The sequence below is a fragment of the Desmodus rotundus genome, chromosome 3 (genome assembly GCF_022682495.2).
Source record: "Desmodus rotundus isolate HL8 chromosome 3, HLdesRot8A.1, whole genome shotgun sequence".
Lineage (NCBI taxonomy): Eukaryota > Metazoa > Chordata > Mammalia > Chiroptera > Phyllostomidae > Desmodus > Desmodus rotundus.
Genome location: NC_071389.1, coordinates 43,896,557 through 43,911,491, shown reverse-complemented (window position 1 = coordinate 43,911,491; position 14,935 = coordinate 43,896,557). Strand labels below are relative to the sequence as shown.

Genomic DNA, 14,935 nt, shown 5'->3' with positions numbered 1-14,935 from the left:
ATTAATATTAAAAAAATAATGATGTCAGGGATCCAGGAGCTTGTTTTAGAGAGTGTACTGAAAAGTGATAATTCACTTTTAAATTAAGGGTGAAATTTGGTATCATCTCTCTTCATACATAAATATTAACTCTATCAGCATATTTACACGTGCATATGATGTTACTGGTTATATTATACTTATGCAGTGGTATGTATTTGTCATAGGACATATTTATGTAGATGCCCTGAAGTTATGGAAACTCGGAGAACACTGGAAGCATAAATCAATCCAGTGCTTGAAGACATGTTGCTGAGTAGTGGAGCAGGTAGTTTTTCCTAAAGAGTTCACTTGAATATTCTATCCTAGAGGCAGCTTTTGTTTCTTAGGTACCTGATTGAATTTAGGGCTGATTCCTTTACTGCAGAAGTGCTTGGAATACTACCTGGTTGAAATGGTCAAAGCAACTTTTCACAGGGTGTGTAAAACTGCTTGCATGAGGTTCCTTTTTAATGTATGTATAACAAAAGACACATTTGAGAGTGGCTACTACTTGTTCTTATACATGTATCCACTTAAGATGAATGTCTCCAAAAATAATTTGCATATGTTGACTATAAATACAGCCTTTCACTAGATGATAGGTTTCGAGTCACAGCCTGTACCTGAAGTACCATCCTTCTTTTCTGTAACCGTAAATCCTTCCCATCTGTTGAGGCCCAGCTTTATCTTTTCCACGGAGCCTTCCCTGATTCCATTAGCCCACAGTGGTTTCTCTTTCTCTGAGCTCCGGAAGCATTTCCTCTCTGGCTCACCCCTTCGATTTTTCGTATTTAGGCTTTGTAACCAGTCTTATTTCTATGGCTGTTTAAGTTGTTCTGCTTTCATGTCATGTCTCTTCAACTGGATTGCAGACTTTTTGAGATCACGGATCATGTGCATTGTCTTCATGTCTTCTTACATTGCTTAGCATGTGATGAATGCTCAAACCGTATTTAAGTGAAGGAATGAGGCACGTGTCAGTGTCACGCGGCACCACAAGAGGCCATGGACAAATGGGGTCTATGAACCGGGATTAGCATAAGATACGTGTTTCCAGAGGATTATGGACTCTCAGGGTGCAAAGACACTTCAAGAGTCACCTAGGTTTTCCAGCACCCTGGTGTGCAAATCTCCTCTGCAGGGCAGAGCTGTCCCACTCGATGGAACATCTCCCATGATTCAGACTCAGAATGGATGCCTTAAGTAACGTGGCATTTTCACGTACTCTGGTGAAATGGTTAAGCATGGCAGCTTTTCAACCAGGTTGTTTGGGTTCAAGTCCCCGGGCCCTTATGATCATTGTGGCCTTGGACAAGTCCTTCAGTTTTAGTTTCTTTACCTAGAAAACTGCAATGATTGTACAAACTCAATTTTTTTATTTCTAATTCTAAAACACAAAAATCTCTGAAAGCCAAAAGTTTTTGTAGTTCATTTGCCAGGAAAACCTGATGCAATCTGAACTCAAGAAGAATCCAAATTAAATGCAATATGAAGCTATGTATAATCTTTATGTCTCTACTAATTGGTGAGTATTCATGTGTTTCTCTGCAGAAATATTGATGTATTTGGCTATGAGGTACTGCCCCCAGATCCTGCTGGGCGTGCTACATGTAGTCTATGTACTCTATTAATTTTCTGAAAAATTCTGAAGGCCAAAACATGTTTGGCCTCCAAGAGGCTCACTTAAGGACCAGGGACCTCAATTGCCTACTCATAGGATTGTTATGAAGATTAAATGAGCTAATAGGGAACCATTTAGCCAGTGCTTGGCATACAGTAAACCCTTGATCCCCAGGAAGCTAGACTTTGAAATGTCTTTAAGAAAGTGGAATTTTTATTATTGATTCATTTCATAAGAGTCCTTGGGAATGTATTTATTCTTATTCATTTATTTGTCAGTGGATTTAGTCATTATACAAAAGTGTATTGGGAAGGTTGATTGGTCCTGGTGATGTGAAAATAAATAAACATTGTCCCTGCCTTCACTCAGCTCACAGTCTAGTGGAAACCAATCAGTGTTGTTTTTGTTGATTCATTTTTTTATCTATTCAACACATAATTATGAGTATTTATGTAACAAGTACCATCTCTCCTGGGCACAGAGCATACAGCAGTGACCATTCAAGATCCCTGCCTCCAAAAAATGTATTCTTTAGTGGAGAGAGATAGATTACTGTAAATAAACAAATATATTCAGGTGATGATAAATTCAGTGAAGGAAATGAGACAGGCCGATGTGCCAGCGAGTGGGTTGGTGTACATGAGTTGGGTCAGAGCAGACTCGGTGAGGGAACGATGCTAGAATCAAGACCATGTCTCAGGTATGGATTTGGCTGAATATGACAGAGACAAAAAGTTACAGAGGCTTAAAACAGGATAGTTAATTTTTTTCTTATGAAGTGTTTTGGTAGGTCTGCTTCTCCAAGTTGTCTGGGGACTGCATTCCTTCTATGCTGTTGCTCTACCATCCCTGAGTGTCATCTACCATGGTCCAAGATGACCAGCTACTAGGTCTACACTCTAGCCCGTGCAAAGGGGCAAAGGGGAGGAAGGAAGCCATCTCTTTATAAAAATGTATCCCCTTCAAGGAAATCACCTGAAATTGAACATATCTTTTCCCTCACATCCCATCAGCCAAAACGCAGTCACAGGGCCACAACTAGTTGTCTACTACAAAGCGTAGTTTTTACTCGGGTAATCAAAACTGGGTAACAAAACTCAGCTAATAAATCTATTCCTGTTGCAGAAGGGCAGAGTGGACATTGGAGGACTAGCGGCCCCTGGCAGAGACGTGAATAATTAAACGGAGCCTGCGGAAGAACATCTTGGGCAATAACATTCTAAGCAAAAAGAATAGAATTTCAAAGAGCCTAAACCAAGGTGGATTTTTCATGAAGATAAATGACATTTAAGGATCAGGGTATCTTACTTGCCTTGGTCTCTTCCCATGCCCTACACTTAATTTTGTATAATTGTACCTAAATTAAAAAAGCTTCAGGCTCTAGGAAACCTTCATCAGCTCTTGGCTCTGAGGAAGGAAAATGGTTGACATATCCGGAATTGAAAAGAGGCCAGTATGTGGGGAGCAGAGTGTGTAAGAAAGAGCAAAGCTAGATGACATGGGGACGAAGTGGGGATTAGCTCATACAGGATGTTATATGGAAAGAAGGTTAAATTTTATTTTAATGTAATGGGAAAACAATGGAGAATTTTAAGAAGGAAGAAATGAAATTTGATTTATGTTTTCCCTAAAGGAGACATGTAGGAGAATGTTCACTGAAAAATTTACAACAATCCAATGTACATCAACAGAGAATGGACTAATAAATTATGTGTATTCATAAGGGGAATACTTTACAGTAATGAAAATTAATGAATTAGTTATATCAATGTAGGTGAATCTCAAAAATATGATGTTGAGCAAAAGAGAAAACTGTAGAAGGTAACAGTGTAATTTCTGTTATGTACAATTTTATTTATATAAAATTTAAAAGCATTCCAATTGATGTATTATTAAAGTTACATATTGTAGAAAAGACCCCAGGGTAGGAAGGTAGGGAGGGCTGGAGTGGTGGGGAGGGATGGGGGGGAAAGGCAGAAAACTGTACTTGAACAACAATTTAAAAAATGTTTAAAAAAAGACTGCTAGTTGCCTACCTAATATTAGTCTCTCCTCTTCCATAATAGCAGAACCCTACTTTTATTATGGTGAGAATGTGTCCAAGAGAAAAATGATGGTTTTGGGCTTCTCTTGCAGCTATGTAGGCTGTGGCATGGCTCTGAAAAATAGCGTGTGGGAACTAGGAAGTAGGAAGTTGTGTAAGGCTCTTGAAAAAGATCCTTTAAAGGGGGAACAATTCAGCTGACCTGTACTCTTTTTGTCCTTGGTTCCTTCTTTTTTCTCCTGCCTGGAAATGGGTCACAGTGATTGAAGTTGGAGCACCAGATTGCGACCAGTAGGTGAAAATCCGGGGAATCACAAAGAATTTCACCCTGTGACACCAAACCAACTTTGCTGTCTCAACTGCCTACTCTAGCTCTCTCAGTTATATGAGAAAAAGAAACTTTAATTTCTCTTTAAACCACTGTTATTTGGGTTTTCTATTACATGTAGCTGACCTCAACCCTAAGAGATATGCATGAATCTAAACATTTAATAAAAAGAAAATTTCATCCATGGACATGAAATCACTAAATTCACTAAATTCAGGACAGCAATGATCTCTGAAGCAGGAGTAATGAATGAAACCAGGGATGGATACATAGGTTCTTCAAATATATTTTATTTCTTAAAGAAAAAGATTTGAAGCAAATATGACAAAATGTTAATATTTTTAAAAAACTGGGTGATGGATACATGGGTATTTGTTACTGTTTTGGTTTTTTATATGTGTGAGGAGCAACTGGGTGTAAATGGTGGTGCCACTTAGTGATATGAGAGTGACTGCAAGAGAAGCAAATTTTTAGGAAGGGTGACAAGGAAGTGTGATCGGCGACAGTTGAGATGTCTAAGAGGAAATGTCAAGAAGGTAACTTGATATAGGAGACTGTGAATCTGTGGCTCATTTAAGGACTTAATTCCAGAACATGGAATTAGATTGGCTTTATTGGTGCATCCAAGTGGAGTCCTGTTTATTATCTCCCCTTCCATCCCCAATAGGGATTTGAACTTGCAAAAAGACATGGCTTCTGGTAGGGCAGAGTCAGTGTGGCAGAGTTGGGGTAAATCTCTGTAAGGCCTGCCATACCCTTTTTAAGTGGCTTCTTAAAACTGAGTACAAGACAATATTGCAGAGTTTAATATTCAGTGATTCATAATACAAATTTCACTGCATTGTCATTTAGACAAGGAGCTGGAGTTTTAACCTTGGAAGTGTGAAGGAGGGGGTATGAGCCTAATACTCCTTCTGTTGTGCCTAACACTGTGGTATCATTCCTAAGTTCAAGGGGGTGAAGGGTCTGATGTTTAATAAATATTGTTAAAGTTGTGTACAAGTGCCCAAAGATGTTGAACTAAAAATTTCACTAAATTAATCCCAACACTTTTCCAATACCTAAAAAGAAATGTAACCATTTATTGAAAGTCTACTATGTGCCAGACAATTTACATACATTAACTAATATTAATCCTTGTAAAACTTTTATTCTCCTATATTACTTAATATTTTGGGCACTCAGCTTTCTTATTTCAGAAACAAGGGTTATAAAAACATATATGTCAAAGATTTTTTTTCTACAAGTACACTTTGATCAAGTCAGTACCCGTGGAGTATTTTAATACCATAAATATGAGCTAACAAAGAAATGAATTGTACATTGTCTTAGAAAAGTGATAGATGTAAAAAAATTTAGGCTTGAGTGAAGGGCTCTAATTCTTATCAGGAAAGAGCAATTTTTTTGAAATACAGACATATACAGTGGCACATCCTTAAATAAATGGCTTTAATGTGTAAAAATCTAGTGTCGCGAAACCAAACTGTGATTAAAATTTTAAAGGTTTGATAAATAGCTTTTAAATTAATTGTGTGTGTGTGTGTGTGTGTAAAATTTTTCCGGCTTATGGTAGAATCTTTTGTCCAAATAGTCATCGATTTTAATGGTCTTCTGAATATTTTTTCAATTTCAGATTATTTCAGGTTTAAGCTGTAGAAAAACAAATTACATAGATATGTCGACATAAAAGACAGCAGGTGAATATAAAAATTTAAGTGCTCAGGATCAAAAATAATAAGAGCACTGCTAGGAAATTAGAAGAAGTAAAAGTAGCTGTGACTGAGGTCTATGAAAATACAAAGGGATTAACATATGTGATAATAGGCTAATTAAACCTTAGCTTTTCACTGTGATGATTTTATAGCATCTTCTTGTTGCCAGTTTGGAAGCTGCCAGAAAATATTTTCTTAATTACAAAAGGAGACAATATGTGTGCTACTGTCTCATTCATAACATTGAATGCATACATTATTAGGATACGGCATGGAGGTTGCAAAGGACCACATTATTCGGAAAGCCTAGGGGATGGAAGGAAAAGAGGGAGAGGACATGTTTTAAAACAAAACCCAATACAAATTCTCAGAAGAAATACTTAACTAGAATTTGTACAGAAAAAGTCTACTTGTCTTGATAGACTAGCCTGCCCCTGTAATAAAACCTCCCAAAGTCAACAGTTCATAAAGTCTTTTGTTCTAGTAAAAGGGTCTTTAATTTTTAACACAAACTCATACTTTGGTATGCATGGGCTTAAGTAAAATTAGAAGACATGTATATAATAGGATTTAATGGATTATCATCTGCATTTTCCAAAGATGTCAGCTTCTCTCAGCTCTGATGGAGTAGCACTTAATGTAAATTTAATTTGATGTGATGTATGGAAGGCTTGAGGTGGTACTCTGTGATTCCCTAACTGCCTGGAGAGCCTCTGTGGGTAGCATCTGGATTTGGCGGCTCCACATGCCCGGCAGCATCTACTAACTAGGATTAATGAGGTAGCCTGTTCACCAGTGATCCAAAGGAGGTATGCTACATTTACTCCCAACAATATGAATAGGAGGGCTAGTTTCCTTTGGGGGCACATTGTATGATGAAACTTAATGATGGACTTGATATTAGGTGTAATAAATATACTGTATTGGAAGCACTTCTGCTTTGTCAAATTTAAATGTTATTTAATCATAAAATTGTGTTTGGTGGGTAGGGTTGACTCAAAGATTTTAATGTATGTGTGTGAGTGGATGTGTGTGTGCGATGATACTTTTACGGCTAATCCATGTTCTATTATTTTTTTAATGAGACTAAAATATAAAATTGCCTCTCATTACTTTAAAAAAAAATCAGGGTTGTTTAAAATAACATTCTATTTTTAGAAATTATTCAACTACCAGAAGAGTTTTGTTGCTAACTCTGTGTGTGTGTGTGAGAGAGAGAGAGAGGTTGTGGGTCTGTGGATAGTGTGTGTGTGTTTGATGTGGCTAAATCAGAGACTGCTGAGTTAGGCAAAACTTCTTAATCCATTCTCAACTCATTTAGGCATCAAAATTTTATTTTGTCTTTGTGTCTAACTGAGCATTGAATAAAATCACAGCTAATTTCAAATTCCCTTTGTCATCATGGTTTTCAGCCAAAAGTCTGTAATAAATGGTCAGAAGATGAGCTGAGACTGAATGAATAGTGAGTGGTATTCATCAGCCAAACATAGAGTCCAGATCCAATTATATGTATTCATTAAGTGATAATGATATCATGGTCTTTAACTAGGAAGAAAAGAGTGTAATTGAATAATAACAGTTGTACAATCCCAACGGAACACACTTTCCATCCCAGCCCAGCGACCCTCAGGGATGATGCAGGATTGATGGAATTCTATTACTCTTTGATAGATTTATTATGAAAGGCTGAGTGGACTTGCAGCACCACTTTGTCACTCACACTAATCAGGATCGTAAGGGCCCCGAGCGGGCAGGCTTTTGTATCCCTTTGACAAAGACAAGGTTAGGGGAGGATGACAGACATCCAGACCTTTACAAACCCATACTGCAAGATAAAATGGGCCAGCTGAGCTCTGAGCTGGGACAGAATTTTAATTTGTTTATCAATGGCTCTCACATGTGCAAGACCATAAGGATATTTGTCAGAGGAGTAACACTGAGGCTAAACTCTTTTGTTTGGCAAGTGGAGCTTGGAAAAATATTTATTGAACTGTAAAAAACAGGCTAAATGGGGGGAAAAGGTAGACGCCTAAAGAGATGGGAAATAACTCACATTACTATACATGTGATCTGAGCCTACCTACCAGTGCATTTTGATTTGGACTTAAAAAAATACTTTCACATATGGCTTAAAAAAGAAGAAGGTGCTCAGAATGAATAGTGAGAATTCAACAGAATGAGAATTTTTTTTTTCTGCTTCAATTTCTCTGATTTCTACAGAGAATCTAAAAATTATGAAGGGACCAGCAGGTGCATTTTTTAAATGGGGAGGTGGATGTTAATTTGGTGGGGGGTTTTTTGTTGTTGTTGATGTTTGTAAATAATATTGTCTAACCTAGCAGCACAAAACAGCCGACTTTGCCAAACATGCTTTTTATATGTAAAAAGTACTTTTTTGTGCCTGCCAGCAGGGTTCTATCAGTGACAGCTATTCAAATTGAAATGCAGCTTGCTGTCCTGTGTCTGTGGTCAGAGCCCACTGGATTTTGGAAACCAGAGAATTGGTTGTGCTCCTAACTGGAGCAAGATTGAGAAGGCAAGACTGGCAGTCACCAGGCCTGCTCGGCGTGGTGGCTGCCAGGGTTTATTTTTTGGTGATTGTTGTTGAATGATCATTATTTGTAATCTCTTTTTCTGCTTGAAATCCCCTTTTATTTTTCAGAATTGTGGTTTGCATTGTAAGAGAAGCTTGTGAATTCAGAGGCTGGGCTGCCGAGGGCTGAATGTTCCTGTCCATAAAAACAGAAGCCTGGCCCGGGCCACTCTCTAGTGTGAATCTGTGATGCCGGCTCCTCTGTCGGTTTGGTTTTGTCTCGTGTATCTCTGGGAGGGCAGGCAGACAGTACAGTCACCTGTGAATGCAGCCGCGACTGGCTTAGCTGCCTCGCTGATCAACATGCTCCGAGAAAGCTACAAAGGGATTATCAGTGTTCCCAGTAGCTAAAGGTGATTTTCCAGAAGAGGAAGGATTGCTTCAAACTGATCTCCTTGAATTTCACTCTAATATTTTGTGTGACAGAGCACAGAGCTGATGCGTATGAATATACTTAATTCCAGTGACCAATGTGGTACAGTCTCTGAGAACATGGAGTCTGACTCTGGGTCTTCTTTTGGATTCCATCTTCCTCAGGGTTGGACGTTCTCCAGAAGGTCAGCCAGGAAACACCTCTGGGTGCCAGACACCAGCCAGAGGCTCTCAGGCCAACAGGCCACTGGATTCATTCATTCCTCCTAGGAGAAATGGGCACAAAGTAAAGGTTAATTCAGACCAGTTGGCAAACACTTGCTTGTCCACTGAAGTTATACCAACCCGCCTGTGCTGATGGACTGCAAAACTACATCTATTTTATTTGGTCTTTCACAAATAACCCAGCTTAACAAAATCAGACTTTGATTGAAGAAAAAGGTTTATGGGAAATAACACTGAGAATAATTGCGAGTTAGAATTAAAATTATTAACTTACTTTTAGGGCGCTGTCTCATACACATTATGAAGACAGTTAAGTTTGTTTTTTTTTAACTTGGAAAGAACTGGAAAGCTCATGTACTAGAAGATAATTGTGAAACCTATCTTTAATAGCTTCTTTTCAATTCAGATTTTAAATCTTCCTGTATTGAAAGGTAAACTGACTTAAAAATATTATCTTACTTAGATGGTCTCATCTGAATTTGATGTTATGGAAAGGGAGTGAGATTTGTAATAATAATAGCTACTGTTTATTGATTTATAAGCATAATGTTAATCCTCACAAAAACCTATGAGGTAGGAAGTATTATTAGCCTCATTTTAGAGAAAAGGGAGATGAAGTTTAGGGAAGTGGGATAACTTGGTCAAAGTCACCTAGTTAGTAAAGGGCAGAGTTAGTGTTTGGATTCAGGCCAGCTTCCAAAGCCATCTGTACTTGACCCACTGCACTAGACCGCTTCCCAAAATTGTGCAGCTTAGTTTGGCCATGTGTTTTATATATATATATATTTTTTTTTCTCCTTGAAAAAAATTACTGAAACTCTAAACTCAGTTTCCTCATCCTTAAAATGGAGATAATCATACCTACCAGAGAGGCTTATATATAAATGTGTACATGACAATAAAATCCTGCTCACAACTAGTTATGTTGAAAAAAAGATGGCTTCAACCAAAGTAAGTAACACAGTGGCCAGATCAATCTTTTTTAAAATATCGTATTTTTAATGACTTGACCCTTTTAACACGCTATAATGACTCTATTCCTATTAGAACAAGTCCAGACCCCTTAGTCTAGAAAGAAGCCTGGCCACTCCTTATGCATTCAGCCTGTGAACTTACAGGGGCCGAACCTTCAGTCTGGACTCTCTTTTCGCTGATGCCTTTCATGGTAGGCTGGACAATGGCCTTCCGAAGATGTCTATGTCCTACTCCCCAGACCCTGGGGAACCTGTGAATACCTTAGCTTACATGGGAGAACGGCCTTTGCAGATGTGGTTAAGTTAAAGAGATGATCCTGGATTATCCCTGTGGGCCCAGTGATATAATCACTAGGGTCCTTATAAGAGGGAGGCAGGAGTGTCAGAGTCAGTAGCAGGAAATGTGACAATAAAAGCAAGAAGGTTGAGTGACGTGAGGAAAGGGCCAGGAGCCCAGGCATTCAGAAGCTGAAAAGGCAAGAAAACAGATTCTCCTCCGAAGCCTGCAGAAGGCACGCAGCTCTGCTGGCACCTCGATTTTATGGACTTCTGACCTCCAGAACTGTGAGAGAATAAATTTGTATTGCTTTAAACCATTAAGTTTGTGGTGATGCATTACAGAAGCAATAGGAAACTAACTCACTTTTCACGCCATGATGGTTCCCACTGCTGCTCTTTTGCCCAGGCCGTTGCCCTCACCTGAAATGTCCCTTCCTTTCTCTCTCCACTTTTCTAAATCTTACTTTCACGCTCAAGTCCCATCTACAACCTATGGCAGGTAAGGTGTTTACCAGAGAATCAGCAGTCCACTTGACCGTATTCTGATATTTTTTGCTCATTTGTTCATTGATTCCTTAAGAATTTATCTAATACCTACTGAGTGGTGGAGACGCATGCCTTTAAGAAGCTCATGGTCTAAGAAAGGAGGCAACCAGTGACTCTTTCATCTGCCTATGAGAGAGGGGAATACGAAAGGTGATGAATGTGGAGAGAGGCACCTGACCTATCTGGGAAGGGCAGGGAAGGCCTTCTGGAAAAGGTGGTGACTGGGAGGAGTCTAGAAGCTTTAGATCTCAAATTGTTTGTTTTCCATCTTAGCATTTCTAAAAAGATTGGAGAAGAAGAACAGTAGAGTGATCAAGGGTATGGCTCAGGAATTAGCACATCTGAGTTCAGAACTAAGCTTTCCTACTCCCTGGTCAGTTTCTCCATCTGTAAAATAGGGATAATGGTAATATGAGTAGCTACCCCATCAGTTGTAATCCACTTACAGCAATGCCAGTTACATAGTAAGCAGCAAGTGTTTGTTAAGGTTTTTTTTTCTTTCTCAGTCCTTTTACTTTGAAACATGAGCAGATAATCTTATAGGTATACATGAAAAAGACAGACATAATGACAGGTAAAAGCACAGAAAATCTAACCAGAAAGCAGCTGTTGAATATGAAATTCTGAGTATGACATGTTGCAGGGCTGAAAGGAATGGTCATTAGTATTCCTCTCCTTCCCCACCCTCTCCTTCAACAGAATCCACACCGACCTCCTCATAATCCTTCTGAGAGCAGCCATGTCCTTATGGGCCTCAGAAAACTCTCCTTCCTCCATTCCCTCCTCCATGTACTGGTGGACAAAGGCATGCTTGGCATACATCAGGTCAAACTTGTGGTCCAGGTGAGGTCAGGCCTCAGCAATAGCTGTGGTGTTGCTCAGCATGTACACTACTTGCTTTACTTTGGCTAGTTCTCCACCAGGCACCACAGTAGGAGGCTGGTAATTAATGCCAACTTTGAAGCTAGTGGAGCACCAGTCCACAAACTAAATGGTACACTTGGTCTTGATAGTGGCAATGGCAGCATCGACATTTTGGGGAACCATGTCACCATGGTACAACAGGCAGCAAGCCATGAATTTACTGTGGTGAGGGTCACACTCCACCATCTGGCTTGCTGGCTCAAAGCACACACTGGTGATGTCTGCTACAGAAAACTGCTCATGGTAAGCTTTTGCAGCAGAGATGACAGGGGCGTATGTGGCCAGATGGAAGTGGATGCGGGGGTAAGGCACCAGGCTGGTCTGGAATTTGGTCAGATTGACATTCAGGGCTCCTTCAAACCTGAGGGAAGCAGTGATGGAGGACACAATGTGGCTGATAAGGCAGTTAAGGTTAGTGTAGGTTGGGTGCTCCATATAGAGGTTTCTGTGATAGCTGTCATAGATGGCTTCATTGTGAACCACGAGGACACAATCGGAGTGCTCCAGGGTGGTGTGGGTGGTGAGGATGGAGTTGTGGAGCTCAACTACAGCTGTGGAAACCTGGGGGGCTGGGTAAAGGGAGAACTCCAGCTTGGACTTCTTGCCATAATCTATAGAGATGCTCCATCAGCAGGGAAGTGAACGCAGGACCAGTTCCCCCACCAACGCTGTTGAAAACCAAGAAGCCCTGAAGACCTGTGCGCTGGTCATCCAGTTTCTGATTTCAGTCCAAGAAGAGATCAATGATCTCCTTGTCTCTGGTATAGTGTCGACGGGTAAAGTTATTGGCAGCATCTTCCTTGCCTGTGATCAGCTGCTCAGGGTAGAAGAGCTGGCGGTAGGTACCAGTGTGAACTTCATCAATGGCTGTGGGTTTTAGGTCTACAAACACTACCCTGGGTGCATGGTTGCCAGCGCCTGTCTCACTGAAGAAGGTGTTGAAGGAGTCATCATCCCGCACCCCCTTGATGTTGTCACTCGGCATCTGGACATTGGGCTGGATGCCGTGTTCGGGGCAGTAGAGTCCCAGAAGGCATTGCAGATCTGGATACCAGCCTGGCCAATGTGGATGGAGAAGCACTCACGCAGGGCTGCGGGTTAGCAGACACAAGAAGCTGAGTAGACAGCAGGTCCTGGCTACTGTCCCCAACAAGTTAAGAGTTGAGGTAAGTAATGCCCTCTATTAAGTATTTTTTATCTTTTAAATCCTTCAAGGGTGAGTACTGCTGTCCTATTGATCTCCTTTTGCATTTCCACAGTGCTAGATACATAAGCTGAGCCCTTGCAAGCAGATCTATCAATCGATCTATCATCTACCTATAATTTTAAAGCCATTTTTATACACCCTGCAGGGTAGCACAATGCTTAGCACGTAGCTACTTTATGATGGCTCACTGGCTTGAAATGGACCACCAGAAGATCTCATCCGTACTCTCACAGATGAAAACAGTAATGCTTATTTTCTTGCTCTCTGCACTTACCCACCTTCTAGATATTTTGATGAGGGGTATTCATTGTTTTAAATAGACTTCATGCTTAAAGTATTGCACAGTGAATGAGATGTGTTTACCTGGAAACTAAAGGCAGATTTACTGTGAAGCTGATAAAGTACAGGCCTTGAATGGGCCCCTGCTGAGGCTCCATGCTTAATGTTATGTTTGTAGTGTTGTATTCTCTTTTTTTTCCGACAGAGTCTCTAGGATTATACAAGCTTCATAGTTGATAATAATGCTACTTACTTTATACCATTGTTGAGAGGATCAGACAAGCTAATTTTAGTAAGCATCTGGTAAGTGTTAGCAATTATTGCTATGGAGAACCTTATGGAGTCTCCAAGGCTGTCAAAGCAAGAATATCAGTTAAGAGAGTAGGCTAGAGGAGAAATGTCATGAGAGCAAGAACGTTCTTGTCTTGTTTACCTCTCTATCCGCAGAACCTTAAAAAGGTGCACGAATATTGTATTCTTAATCACTGTGCCAGGTCACTTCACTTACTATGAATTCTTTTATGATCTTACACTTTTATTTTTTGTCTTATCTCTCCAACTAGATTGTGATAAGAACAGCTTACATTTATATAATACTATGCAGGATTATTTATTCTTTCAATAAATATGGCACACGGAAGTACCTAATAAAAATTTCTTGAATTGAATCATGACTAGACTGTCTAAATGCAAGAGAGAGAGAGAGAAACCTAGTCTTTTCTAACTCACGTGTTTTGACAAAACCTACATAGGATAAGTCTAAGGTACATTTTAGTGTAGTGCAAATTATACTGATCACACAAACCGAAGAATCAATACATTGAATACACTGAGAGAGAGCAACGGTGTCCTCACCTTCGCAGAGTTATCCATCACCTCTTTTGCATAAGCACCTGCTCCCTAGGGCACGATGCAGGTGGGCTCAGAAGACAGATACACGGCAGTGCAGTAGAACGACATTGATTTAGGGGTCAGGAACCTGAGCCTACTACTCTACCCTCAGTTCGTCCTCCACCTGGCCCTATGACTATGGGCAAATCACGCGACCCCCCGAGCCTCACTTCGCTCATCTGCGAAATGGCGTTGATAATACCTGCATGCACCACTGTACAACATTGTCGCATGATATGATGTATTTTGTGGGAAAAGTATTTTGTAATTCTTCTCTACCTCAGAACTGCTGTGTAAAACAAAGAACATTTGAAAAAGGAATGAAAGAGCCAAAAGAACATATTCAAAATAAGAGAGAGGGAGAGAGAGCTATTCATTCAAAAGGAAAATTTTAGTTATAGAAAACAAGCAAAAGAAATTGTGTGTGTATAAATAACACATATGTGGCAAGGAGAGAAACAACTATAGAATAAAACAAGTATTTAAAAAAAGAACTAGTATAGCACCTGGGTTATAATAAGTGCCCATAAATAATTACTAAATGAATTATTAATTCTATATAGCATTCTATAAATAAGTTACAGTTACTACAGTCTCGGGGGATAAGACAAAAAATAAAGCATAACGAAGAGTATAAAATAATGTGCAATAAGTGGAAAGTTTGGCATGGTGGTTAAGAACATAAAGTATATTTCTTTGAGGTATATTCTAAATCTGACCACTTCTCACCACTTTCCACCATCTTTCATTACCTGGACCATTGCAATACATTTTGAACAGATCTCTTTGTTTCTACAACTTTCTTCCTTTGCCCCCCACACCCAGTTTATTCTTCCTACAATGGACAGAATGGTCTCTCAGAAATGCATTCATATCACATTACTTTCTCACCTTTAGGCCTCCAACGGCTTCCCATTTT

The 14,935-nt window shown here is 39.7% G+C and overlaps 1 pseudogene; it reads right to left on the bottom strand.

Annotated features, from left to right (window-relative positions):
- Positions 1 to 11,376: 11,376 nt before the first annotated feature.
- Positions 11,377 to 14,241, bottom strand: LOC112309090 (tubulin alpha-1B chain-like; annotated as a pseudogene).
- Positions 14,242 to 14,935: the final 694 nt, after the last annotated feature.